The following is an 8,845-nucleotide window of genomic DNA, read 5'->3' as shown; positions in this document are numbered from 1 at the left end:
ACAAGTTATTGGGCTCAATACAAGGATAACTGGGTGACATTCTATGGTTTATAGAGGTCACACTAGATGATCTAATAGTCTCTTCTGACCTTAAACTACGATTCAATGAATAGTGCATGTATGACACATATTTATGCATATTTTATTTAATTATATTTATTAGTCAAAGATTGTTTAGATTCCAGTAGCAGAACATTTGAACATGGGCAGAATACTACCATATGGGATAACAGCATGGGACACATGACAGCTGTTTCCTACTGGACAGGAGTTTAGAGACCTAAAGCTCTGTCTAATTCTTGTTAAATACATCAATTAAAACTCTTCTAATTAAAAAAAAAAAATCACACATGCACACACTTAACAGCTGTTAAACCATTTTACCCTGCAGAATTCTAACGCTACGGATCCCACATAGTTATGTTCTAAGAAGAGAGCTTGCAGCGTATTCAGCATCAGGCACAGGGGAGGAATCATGTGATTCATGGTGCCTTCTAAATTTTGACGTTTGCATGGATTCTAAAGATTAGGGATTCAATCTGACTGAATTTGTAAACTAGGATATGACTGAAAGAAGACTGCTGAATAGGAATGTTTTTATTTTATTTTTTTAATCAGATGCTGGTGCTTCTGCTTTACGCACTGCACAATTCCACAACTTCTATCACTTATAATACCCATTCTTTCCCAAATGTAGATACTCACCTTTTTGAGTCAGTTGTGGCTCTTTAGCCACAGCCCCATGGTGATGAAAATACTTATCCTTTTCAATCACAGATCTCAAAGCACTTTACACACATAGGTAAAAATTATCATCTCTCTTTTACAGATGAGGGAATCTGAGAAATCTTGCTCATAGTCACAGAGAAAATCATCAGCAGAACCAGAAATAAAATCCCTATCTCCAGACTTCCTCTCAGAGTCCCATCCACTGGGAATCACAACCTCACTGGGAGCTTCTAGGGGCAAAGGGTGAGGTACCTCAAAGGTATTTTAGGCACAAATATTCCTCTTTAGTCACCTAAGTCCACCCAATTTGATGTTGTTAAACACTGGCACCATAGAAAAGAAGTTGGCTGAGTTTTAGAAGATCCTACAATGGCACAGTAATACAGACCATAGAGATAGTAGGGAGTGGACATGGAAGCACCTACATTGCTCCCAGAGGCCTGACAAAAGTAAGCTCAGCATTATGTATGTGGTTTACAGTTACAGATCACAAAAATGAGAGCAGGTTTTCACCATGTGGTAAAGCCTATTTTTACCAATATGGAAGGTCATGATCACAGATGAACGGTACACTTCTTCTGAGGAGAGCAGGAGAAGGAAGGCATGTTGTAAGAAGCACACAAAGAGATACCACAAACCCTAACCACTGCAGAGTGTATTGCACAGGTTGGAACTATCACCATGCCAATAGGCAGCATGGTGTTGGGGCAGGAAAAGGGAGAACTCAGAAAAAGGGTGAGGGGCAGGGCTTTTGGATCTGTAACTAGACAGAGCCACCAGCCACATTTCTGGGGTTGTGAAAATATAACAGCACTGGACCCCATCTCTACTGACCTCCACTGCCTATCACCCATGTACAGGACTTGAGCCTCATATGAGGAAAGGCAGAAGGGAAGTATAATTTCTCTGTCTAAATCTATTTGTCTATATGTCTAAACCATATTTCAGAAAAGAATTACCAATAGTTAAAACACTAGTGAACTATTAAACCACCATCCTTTAAACAACTCTGTAGCAGTACAGTATCTTGTTGCATGTGGCACAGGGATATTGTAATTGACTATGTATACTCAAAAGAGGTGAACTCTTTCAGAGTGAATTCCACCTGCAAAACAGTTATTTTAGAACAGCTTGAGGGAGGAAGTAATTATCACTTTACTTTCACTTTTAACAATCAGTGCCTGGTGTGATGCTGGCAGACAGGTGTCAGCTCATGCCAAGGTCCCCAGGATTGAACTGAACACTGACCAGTGCCTAGCTGGCTCATCTCTGCGTTAGCATTGTTAAAATAGATGTTAAACTTATGAGAATTTATTTAGTGTTCAGACTTTATAAAATGCTTCTAGGATGCTGCAGATAGTATTCTCACTTATAACTTCTGTACCCCATGTTATAAGCTTATATTAAGCTTATATTAAGTTTGCATTGTAAGCCTCTGTAAGCGTGTAACTCAGCAAACAGGAAAGAACCATTAACTAATGTAAAATGCTGGCTTCCTGCAAAAGGTGTTAGGTCCTGCCCACAACAAGGCCCATAGAAGCCAAATAAACCTGTGTAACACAAAAGAACAAAGACTTTAGTAATTGCTACACACACACGAAAAGGAGATGTGCATGTGGACTCATCCCATCATCATGTGTATTCTGGGAAAAGGAAATAAAAATCCCTGAGAAGAAGCAGCTGTATCTTTATGATGCTTGGACTGTCAGGGGCAAAAGATCCCCAGTGCTTGGCCTGGGTTAGCCCTAAAAAGCATATAGAGCCTGCTTATTATGGAAGCTTCTATCACCTTTTGGAACCTAACACTGTAACTCACTTGTGTGTATGTTTATCTGCTTTAACCTTGGAAATAACTATTGTATTTCTTTTTCTTAGTTAATACATCTTTAATTAATTTATTTTAGGATTGGCTACAATTGTTGTCTTTGGTGGAAGATCTAAAGCGCATTGACCTGGGGTAAGTGACTAGTCCTTTGGGACTGGGAGTACCCTATATATTGTTGTGATTTTTGGTTTAAGGGACCATCTGTGACTCCCTGTTAAGGATGTTGTAGTGCAGGGGTGGGCAACTTTTTGGCCCAAGGGCCACACTGGGGTTGCAAAACTGTATGGAGCGCCGGATAGGGAAGGCTGTGCCTCCTCCCACTTCTTGCCCCCCTCAGAACCCTCAATCCATCCAACCCCCCTGATCTTTGTCCCCTAACCGCCCCCTCCCGGAACCCTTCCCCCCCCCGCTCCCTGTCCCCTGACTTCCCCGACCCCTATCCACACCCCCTCCCCCTGACAAGCCCCCCGGGATCCCACGCCATCCAATCCACCCTGTTCCCCATCCCCTGACCCCTATCCACACCCCCACCCCCTAATAGGCCCCCCGGATGCCCACACTTATCCAACCCCCTCCCGTTTCCCGTACCATGACTGCCCCCCTGAACTTCCACCCCCTGACAACCCTCCCAGAACCTCCACCCCATCCAACTGCCCCTCTGCCCCCGTCTCCTGACTGCCCCCCAGAAGCCCCTGCCCCTTATCCAACTCCCCGGCCCCGGCCCCCTTACTATGCCGCTCAGAGAAGCATGTCTGGCAGCTGCGCCGCCCAGCCAGAGCCAAACACGCTGCTGCTCTTTCCTGATGGTGCGCGCAGCCCCACCGCTCAGATCACTGCCCGTGCGGTGGCATGGCTACGGGGAAGGGGAACAGCAAGGGAGCAGCCGGGGGCTAGCTTCCCCGCCCGGGAGCTCAAGAACTGGGCAGGACAGTCCCACGGGCTGGATGTGGCCCACAGGCCGTAGTTTGCCCACCTCTGTTGTAGTGCTTGTGGAGTTTACACTTGCTACTTGGTTGGTGAAATCTAAGTATAGAACTCACAACCAGTTTGGGATTTGTGCCTTGCTTCTTAACAGTTGCTTCTTAACAGCTCTGAGGTTGATACTCATGTTCTTGAGCCACTCCAGAGAGCTCGATATCTGATTTCTAGCTGGGCCTGAACCAAGCCTTTAATTTTATGCATTCTGCTTCCATTCCACACCAAAATATTCCAAAGCATCCATTAATTTTTGGGGCTTCCATTTTTTGATACCATCATGAGACACCTAGAACCTGATTTTTCAGAGGTGCTGAACACCCAGTTAAAAAGACAGAGGATATTGTGCACTCAACACCTCTGAAAGTCAGGAGCTGTACATCTCAAATTGGGTACCTCAAGCACCAAAATTAATGGAGAGTTTTTAAAATGTTTGCCAGTTATACCTGACTTGTGGGTGCAAACAGATGATTAAATGTCTAATGCTAGCAACTTTGCTCACACAGTTCATTCGGGGAGCAAAACTACACCTATAAAATTAGACCCCATTGATGAAAATCAGGCCCTTGGTATTCTTAAGTTATAATCTTATTGATATATACACATCATTAAGAAAAGTAAAGAAAAAATCATGGAAGGTTATTGTGATGTTGTCTGATTAAAATATAATTATGCAAACCATTGTTGCTACCATTGCTATATAATTGCAGCAAATCTTATACAAAATATAACTCATGGCCAGAAAGGGTTAAACAGCTTGCAGGCTAACTAACCCAAAGCTGACATTTAAAGTCATGTTAAAAAGGTATGGGAATAGTAATTAGGGGCATTCATGCTAAATAGGCTAGAACTTTGAAATGCAAACCTATATTGTTAGAAGTTAGAAGTGATACTAATTGTGTGTATCTTAGATGCTACCTTTCTGTCACTATAGCTACTAGTTCAAAGATCAAAAGGGAATATTAACATTTAGAAGAATCTTGGGTGAAATAATCTCACAGTTTATATGTCTCTTTGAAGTTTGTAATAAACTGCCTAATGGATGGATTGCACTGTGTTAATTTGCGTAACTAATTACTGGTGGTTTTTAGGAAGTAGAAGGTTACATCTAAAGCCTATTGGTTACAATAGGACTGTGTGGTCAAAGGAATGCGAGACCATGGTATAAAAAGCCACTTGGGTCTTGACTCTGTCATCTCAGATCTGCTTGAGGCTTCGTACATGGGAAACTTAAGCCATAAGGACTGAGATCCCCATCCTAAACTGGAATGCCCTGAAATGATACTGGACATTGGACTACAACCTATGAACAAAATTCTAAATTCTTTGCAACTACAAGCCTTGCCATCTCTCCTATGAAACTGAACCTCAAGAATTAAGCTCATGTCTATATGTATATTGACCTTTTAGCCATACTCTCTCTCTCTCTCTCTCTTTCGTTTTTTAATAGATTTTAGTTTAATTAATGAGAATTGTCTCTATTCATGTATTTGGGTAAAATCTGGAATACTCATGAACCTGGGAAATAATATGACAGATTCTTTGGGAGTTGTGGAACCTTTTCTTTTATATGATGAAATATGAGCTCTGTCTGAGCAAGGACTTACACTTACCCAAGAAAATATATTTGTGGAAGAACAGAAAAGCCAGTGAAAGCATTTTATGTGAAGCTCAACATGTTTGTACCATTGGACTAAATAGATGATTTTCCAGCACAGTTGTGGACGGATAGAAGGGGTCTGAGGTGTATCAAGAAGGTCAGAAGTGAGGATACGATGATGGTCAAGATGTGAAAGGTAAATGGCTGTAAAACACCCATTTGTATTTGACAGTTTTATCACCTCTTTGTAAGAGGTAAAGAACTTCAGAATCTGCAAGGCACTAGAAAATCAGGTCATTGAGTACAAATAAGAAATTTCACTGCCTATCTGCAGGCATAACACGCTTAAGAGAGTCCCTGGTCTTAAAACATAGGAATTGCCATACTGGATCTGACCTTTGGAATAGTTCAGTATTCTACCATTGATCATAGCCAACACCAACTGCTTCAGCTCACCGTGTAAGAAATCTTGTAGTAAGCAGATGTGGGACAATCTGTCCCCCAATTGCATCCGGAAAGAAATCCTTCCTGAACCCCCTCTGATGGTCTTCAAACAACCCCCCAACCTCTCCAAGCTCCTCATCAAAAGCAAGCTCCTCAAGACCAGGACACACCAACTCAGAGTGGCACCAGACCCTGCCAGAACAATAGATGAAAAACCTGGAGACATATCTTCACTGCTACAATGATCTACAGCTCCCCACCCCATAAAACACCTTTCAAGATCAATGGGTCCTACTCATGCCTATCACATGCCTATCACAACATGTGATGTACCTCATCCAGTGCACTATATGCCCCAATAACAAGTATGTGGGTGAAAACAGATAATAACTACATTCTTGAATGAACTCACACAGGAAAATGATAAAAGACAAAAACACCGTATCACCCATGGGTGAACATTTTTCACAAAAAAAAAAGAGGAGTACTTGTGCCACCTTAGAAACTAAAAATTTATGAGGCCCTATAAATTTGTTAGTCTCTAAGGTGGCACAAGTACTCCTCGTTCTTTTTGCTGATACAGACTAACACGGCTACCACTCTGAAATTTTTCACAAAGCGACCACTTTATATCTGACCTAACAGTCGCCATCCTCAAAGGAAACCTGCACAACACTTTCAAAAGATGAATCTGGGAGCTTAAATTCATAGCTTTGCTAGACACTAAAAATCATGGACTAAACAGAGACACTGGATTTATTACAGAGATCTAAAATCCACTAATAACCCCTTTAGCTTCACCCCCCCCTTTTCCCTCTTCCCTCCCCACTCCCCTGTGACTGGAAGGATGTTAATGAGCCACTTCACCTTGAAATATGTATTAACTACTTATGCCAAACAATCTGTTCCATCTTATATTTAGCTCTGACAAACTGATTACTTTCCCCAGACCTGAAGAAGAGATCTAAGATCAAAAGCTTGTCTCTCTCGCCAACAGAGTAGGTCCAATAAAAGATATTACCTCACCTACCTTGTCTCTTTTGTGTATTATAGTATATTTCTGTTCTTTATTCACCCACCAGATGGCACTAAAGATTTGAGAAAAGGTTAGCCTTGAGAGTGGCAACCTGTGCGTTGCTTCGCATATACATTTTCAACATTTTTCTTCATACCCGTGCAGAGGGCTGGATTAAGACCTTTAGAGGCCCTAAGCACTGAAAAGATTATGGTGCCCCCCTATATGTAATTGAAAATAAAAACAATACTATACCATAAAATTTTATTTTTCAAAATGACACAAAACTTACATGTATGCTTCAGAGTAACAGCCGTGTTAGTCTGTATTCGCAAAAAGAAAAGGAGTACTTGTGGCACCTTAGAGACTAACCAATTTACTTGAGCATGAGCTTTCGTGAGCTACAGCTCACTTCATCGGATGCATACCATGGAAACTGCAGAAGACATTATATACACACAGAGACCATGAAACAATACCTCCTCCCGCCCCACTGTCCTGCTGGTAATAGCTTATCTAAAGCTATCATCAAGTTGGGCCATTTCCAGCACAAATCCAGGTTTTCTCACCCTCCGCCCCCCCCCCCACACAAACTCACTCTCCTGCTGGTAATAGCCCATCCAAAGTGACCACTCTCTTCACAATGTGTATGATAATCAACGTGGGCCATTCCCTGCACAAATCCAGGTTCTCTCACTCCCTCACCCCCCTCCAAAAACCACACACACAAACTCACTCTCCTGCTGGTAATAGCTTATCCAAAGTGACCACTCTCCCTACAATGTGCATGATAATCAAGGTGGGCCATTTCCAGCACAAATCCAGGTTTTCTCACCCCCACCCCCACCCCCATACACACACAAACTCACTCTCCTGCTGGTAATAGCTTATCTAAAGTGATCATCAAGTTGGGCCATTTCCAGCACAAATCCAGGTTTTCTCACCCTCTGCCCCCCCCCCCCCCCAAACTCACTCTCCTGCTGGTAATAGCCCATCCAAAGTGACCACTCTCCCTACAACGTGCATGGTAATCAAGGTGGGCCATTTCCAGCACAAATCCAGGCTTTCTCACCCCCCCCCCCCGGGGAACACACACACACACACACAAACTCACTCTCCTGCTGGCAATAGCTCATCCAAACTGACCACTCTCCAAGTTTAAATCCAAGTTTAACCAGAACGTCTGGGGGGGAGAGGGGGTAGGAAAAAACAAGGGGAAATAGGCTACCTTGCATAATGACTTAGCCACTCCCAGTCTCTATTTAAGCCTAAGTTAATAGTATCCAATTTGCAAATGAATTCCAATTCAGCAGTTTCTCACTGAAGTCTGGATTTGAAGTTTTTTTGTTGTAAGATAGCGACCTTCATGTCTGTGATTGCGTGACCAGAGAGATTGAAGTGTTCTCCGACTGGTTTATGAATGTTATAATTCTTAACATCTGATTTGTGTCCATTTGTTCTTTTACGTAGAGACTGTCCAGTTTGACCAATGTAAATGGCAGAGGGGCATTGCTGGCACACGATGGCATATATCACATTGGTGGATGTGCAGGTGAACGAGCCTCTGATAGTGTGGCTGATGTTATTAGGCCCTGTGATGGTGTCCCCTGAATAGATATGTGGGCACAGTTGGCAACGGGCTTTTGTTGCAAGGATAGGTTCCTGGGTTAGTGGTTCTGTTGTGTGGTATGTGGTTGTTGGTGAGTATTTGCTTCAGGTTGGGGAGCTGTCTGTAGGCAAGGACTGGCCTGTCTCCCAAGATTTGAGAGAGTGTTGGGTCATCCTTCAGGATAGGTTGTAGATCCTTAATAATGCGTTGGAGGGGTTTTAGTTGGGGGCTAAAGGTGACGGCTAGTGGCGTTCTGTTATTTTCTTTGTAAGGCCTGTCCTGTAGTAGGTGACTTCTGGGACCTCTTCTGGCTCTATCAATCTGTTTCTTCACTTCCGCAGGTGGGTATTGTAGTTGTAAGAAAGCTTGACAGAGATCTTGTAGGTGTCTGTCTCTGTCTGAGGGGTTGGAGCAAATGCGGTTGTATCGCAGAGCTTGGCTGTAGACGATGGATCGTGTGGTGTGGTCAGGGTGAAAGCTGGAGGCATGTAGGTAGGAATAGCGGTCAGTAGGTTTCCGGTATAGGGTGGTGTTTATGTGACCACTGTTTATTAGCACTGTAGTGTCCAGGAAGTGGATCTCTTGTGTGGACTGGACCAGGCTGAGGTTGATGGTGGGATGGAAATTGTTGAAATCATGGTGGAATTC

This window comes from Caretta caretta, chromosome 1, assembly GCF_965140235.1.
Source record: "Caretta caretta isolate rCarCar2 chromosome 1, rCarCar1.hap1, whole genome shotgun sequence".
In the NCBI taxonomy this organism is placed as follows: Eukaryota; Metazoa; Chordata; order Testudines; family Cheloniidae; genus Caretta; species Caretta caretta.
The sequence above is the reverse complement of the archived record's forward strand: the minus strand, read 5'-3'. Positions refer to the sequence as shown.